Below are 5,689 nucleotides of genomic sequence, written 5' to 3'. Positions count from 1 at the left end.
TAATTGAAACTAGAATTATAAATATTTTAACTTTCACAAGTGAAGACCAATTCTTATTTTCATTTGACGTAAGAGGTTTTAAACTCTATAGTTTCATTTTTCTCATTCATTCCAAATTGTATCGGTTATAGTTTTTGTTTCATCCTCTAGATATATTGTTTTCTTGTTGTTTCAATTGCTTATGTTCTCTTCATCACTTTCATGCTGATGTGAACATTCTCTTTTCAGTGGTTCAATCATTTTGTGCAGGTTAAACAATATTATTGGTTGGATTTGTTTGCATTAACGGCTATATGAACAACATCAAAGCTTAATTCTCTCTTTAGCTCTGGATCTTTTTTGGGTTCTTGACATCTATATTTATATACTTTCGATATTTGTTTTATGTTTAGTTGGAGTTTTATGTTTTTCTTTCTTTCGTTGAGTTTGAAAGACTAGGAAGCAAATCGGATTTGTTACATACAGTTTGAAATTCTGAATTAGTTATTCTAAATTATTTAATGGTAGTTATTTCACGTGTATATTTTATTATTTTTAAATATATAAAAAACTTATGTTTTGCTATAAGTTTGGAGGGTTCACTACGTAATCATGTTATGAACATGTGTTTAATGGTTTAGTTTCTAAAATGGCTAAAGTAGATATTATAGATAATTAGATTTATCATTGTATAATAACTATAATAATAAAACTATCATTATCTATTTTTTTTTTGTTTTATGAAATGTAAACTTATGAAATATTAAGATAAGTTCATGTATATATTTATCAAGTAAACCAATAAAATATTATCATTATCTCAATTCATTTTAAATTTTTTTTTTCTAAAGTTTACTTGAATTTGTGTGTTTCAATGTTTTTTGGTAATTTAATGCATTTTTCTGGTTTAAAAATACAAAGTAGATTAATAGAGACCAAAATTTCACATTCTTCGTTGTCAAAAAAAAAGTTCACATTCTTGGTTTATTTTATCGTGTGCAATATTTGATATATATTTATGCTCTCATGGTCTCATAGTTTTATGGCTTTGCTTTGCGTTAAGAAAACGTATACTGAGATAAAAATCAAAGAAACCTAAAATGATTAAGTTATCATCATGTTTGAATCATAATACATATTAATAATTATTAGTAAAAATGATTATGTCCGCACATGCGGACAAAATACACGGGTTACAGAAATATGTAGATTATAACTTATATAACTTATATATGTACTTGACACATTATTTATCACTAATTTTATTGGTCTCCAGCACTATCTGTAGATTGTAGTCTGAATATTTAATTTTCTTTTGTCAACCCTGAATATTTAATTTATTCAAATGTCGTATTGATTTAAGATTGCTTTTATGTTTTTTCTTATTCATACAAATTAGGTGAATATCCAATATCGAGCTTATCTCTTCTTTTTTGGAAGTCCCAGTATTTAACTTATCTCTGTCAATCTCTTGACTATTTTATAACCAATAGTATCCTTATATATATTACTAACCAGCCTCTCATGCACGAGGAATCGAATGCCTTCATAAGATCTACTATAAACTATGAGAAATCGATATCAATTACTATCTTTAATTGGCTAATCTTTTTGTAAAAAGATACTATATAATATGGGAGAAACAAACTATAGAAAATCAACTAAAATAAAACGATAATTAAAGTAAACAAGTGGAGATTAGTAGGAGTCCGTATTTAATTGGTCAATGTCTTAGTGTCAGTATAGCCACACGTCACAACTGTCTCCCACCTTCTTGTGTACGATCGTATAATGCACTTATACGAGTCGTTAAGTCAAAAAGACATTTGTCGTACTATAGTATAAATAGATGAGCCCATGTATTAAATATGAATCGTCCATAATTTGAATAATTGTGTTACATACCATCCGCAAGAATCTGGAGATTATTATATATATGTTATTAAATTGTGTTTCTTTAGATTGTCTAAATACATTAAGTCGATAGTAGATAATCTCCGATTCTCCGGATTGATATGAAATCTTGGCTGCTATTATTAGCAATCAGAAAGACCAAGACATTTCCTTTTTTTGGGATCGAAAATGTTGCATCTTCGGCACGAGAAATACGGAAGGGGACACCAGAAGAAGAATAACTTCTTCGTCTCAACTCACTAGCCGAACCAAGTCTCTACAACGATACCATGTCAAGTCCACTTACAATTATAATGCATTTGCATCTAAATCAATTTGAACAAACTAATTATTTTCTATCTAATTCATTTAAATACAGCATACGGAGTTTTTTTGTATGAATGTTAAATGTAAAAGTACGGTATTTTTTTTGTCAAAAGGTTTCCTTGAATTATTATTATTTTTTAAAAAAGTTTACAAAGGAAGCAAAGAAGCAGAAATAGAATAACAGGATCAGTGGTCTGATAGTGGATTATAACAAAGCAACATATTATAGATGTTATGGTGGAGTACTCGTTTACTCCAACGAGTAATAAGCAAAGATCCCCAGCTTTGTCCCAACGAAACCATGGCTGAGCACTTTGTCTTGATTGTATCAAGAATTCGGTGTCCAAATTGTGAAGGAGTGATGGAGATCCCCCAGTGGATACGATCATTTATATATTGCCAAATAGTATAGATTGTAGCCTGCCATCCCTGAAGGGCAGCCAGTCTTGTATTCCTATCTAATTGCGCAGAGAGAAGCCAGTTGATAAGCTCATGACATCGGTGAGGGCTGTTTGAGATAGATAGCCTTGACATGATAGATAAGTCTCCAGATTGATTGCGAGTAGGTGCAGTAAAAAAATAAATGGTTCATGCATTCAGGCAATAAACCACATAGCAAATACATATTATCAATATCCAAACTCCTATAACGGCATGATTAACCCCAGGAGGGCATGATTAACCCCAGTCTTTTAGCCGTGGTTCTTAACTCACGATTTGACTTTTTTTTTTTTTTTACACTTTCGGTTAACAGACAGCTCTTAGGGCATCAGCAATACTCAAGACACAAATTCTTAGAAATAGTAGTTATGATTATTTTATTATTTTTCGGATTAAAAAAAAAACTAACCAATCGGCCGCCACGTGTCAGTGGGGTCCGCAAATAGTTAAGAGGCTCAGCCAATCAAATCTTTAGCTAGGGAATTTAAAAGCTTTTGTTGGCACAAAAACATAGATGAAGTGGGGCCCACATAATTTTATAATAATTTTTTTTTTTTTTTTTTTTTTTTTTTTTTTTTTTTTTTTTTCTTAAGAATTTGTGATAAGGATCATTGTTGCAGATGATCTTATATCTCTTATTTAAGAGACGGTTCTTAGTTTTTCTTAGTTAAAATTTAAGAAAAACTAAGAATCGTCTCTTAACCGAAGCTGAGAACCCCAGTTAAGAGACTGGGGTTAATGATGGTCTAAATAACCAAGAGGTGGTCGCACTGGCATGCTTGGGGATAATAGCCTTGTGCCAGATTAAAGGATACCAGAGCTGCAGCGGTTTTGAGTCCCTGGCCCTATTCCCAATAGACTTGGAGATGAATGGTTTTTGACGGGTACCATCAATGCACCATAAAGGTTAATCTGATTCTGAGAAGGTGATTGTGGTAATCAGATTAACCTGTTTATCTGATCTAGCAGATGATAGCGACCAGTGCCGGACCGCGGATGTAAGTTAGCCAAGAAGGTGGCAAGTGCCACCATAAAATTTTCAAACAATGTATAATATATGTGATTTGCCTCCATAAAAAAATAATTCTACATCTGCCATTGATAGCTACCAAAGGCCATTTCCTCTTATTTCCGCAACCATGGCAAAGAGAAGAATACCAAATCTGTTAGACCCATCAAAACTAAGATAGTTGTATAACAATCCGAAAGGGGTCAAATGGATCCCACCAAAAGAAAGTTGGTTCTCAACTTAAAAAACACGGTGTTACAAATATAACCGTTAAGATTATGAATGATTGCTCATGTAGGGACAACTATTACTAATTTATGACTGAAGTGTTGTTACGTATTAAATGTTACACTTGCAATAGTTAACTTTGATCTAACACCATCATTATTAAGAGTTCTTCGACATATATAAGTCTAAATTAGATTTTAATATGTTCCTCTCAAGTTCATTTTTGAAAACTTTTCTACTTAAATATTAATAATTGGTGATAGACGTATCTTCAAAAACAAAAAACAATGTGGATGTTCTAAGATTATGGAATAAATTAGTGAAGGGAAATGGTATTTTTGGAAAAAAATTAAATATGTTGTAGATCATTTTAAAAAGACTATACTGTTATAAATCATGAAGTAGATTGCCATTAACCAGGCCCGGTTCAAGACCGGCCCAATACCTAGAAGATGGAGGGACGGCCGAAGCTTAGAGAGAGGAGAGAGAGAGCCGATTACAGGAGAGAGAAAGACGGCCACAAAGCTTAGAGAAAAAGAAACTCTTTCCTTTTCTTAGTAGATGTAATCTTTCCATTATTATGTTTTAGAAGTTTTCCTATTTCTGTTGGATTAGGATATGTACACTTTTCTTTTCTCTTTATCTTGTAATCCTTATATAAAGGAACCCCCATTGTTCATTAATAATAACATAGAAATATTCAGTCTCTAAACTCTCTAATTACAACACGTTATCAGCACGAGAGACTCCAAAACCCTGAGACAAAACCTAACCTAAAATCCGTCACACATAAACCCTAATCCAGACGCAACTTAAGATCGATCTATCTCTCAAACCCTGAGGAACCAGACGACGAACCACATATCAAATTGAAGCTCTTGACGAGAAAAATCCATCAGCGAAAACCGTTCATCGATCCGATCTCAGACGCGCCCACACTCGCAGAAACAATACTCGGCGCCGTCTTGGTCTTTTGGAAACCCTAATTCCGGAAAAACCCCAAATTGTTCTTGCTTGCGTTCCGGCTTACAAACACCCGATCAGCTCCAGCCCTAAGGTGTTCCTGATCCTAGACGACCTCAGTTTCCAGTTCACATCACAGCCAGCTTGAGATCACCTAGAGCTATTGATAGGATTGTTTAAATTCGAATCTAAATCGCTCAAACCGAAACCCTAAAAAGTTTAAATTCGGTTTTAAAATGTCTTTGTTTGATGATTGATGATCTGAGATGTTAGGATTGATAGATTGATTAATAGATATAATCTCAAGATTCGAAATCCTTAAGGCCTTGAAACCCTTAATCTTGATTGATATTCCTAAAGGCCTTGAGACCTTAAATCTCTCATTACTTAAAGATTGAAAGATTGTTTTAAAGAATTTACATATTGAATGAGAGTTAGGTTGCTAGATCGTTTAATTCTAAAACTTAATAGATATACAACTAAGAAATAGAATTGAATCTAGATCCTGTTTTGTATATGGCCGTGTGGCCTAATGCATTGCTCACACTTGCGGCCTTATGCCCTTGATTGATTAAAAGACCTGTGGCTTAGTGAATATCAAAGTGACCGTGTGGTCTAGTATCCGGATGGTTATATAAACCGGATTGCATTATGATCCGATCCTTAAGATCGTTGTATCACATAATAGTCGTGAGGTACAAACATCACAATGCAAAACCATATGGCATAAGCATCATATTGCAAAGCTGTGTAGCCTAAAGTATTATAGATAAGACTTATGAAATCATATGCACTGATTGGTTGCAAGAATTCTAAATCATGAATTTATTGATGATTTCAGATGTCGAG

Source organism: Brassica oleracea, chromosome C9 (genome assembly GCF_000695525.1).
Source record: "Brassica oleracea var. oleracea cultivar TO1000 chromosome C9, BOL, whole genome shotgun sequence".
Lineage (NCBI taxonomy): Eukaryota > Viridiplantae > Streptophyta > Magnoliopsida > Brassicales > Brassicaceae > Brassica > Brassica oleracea.
Note: the sequence above shows the minus strand (reverse complement) of the source record.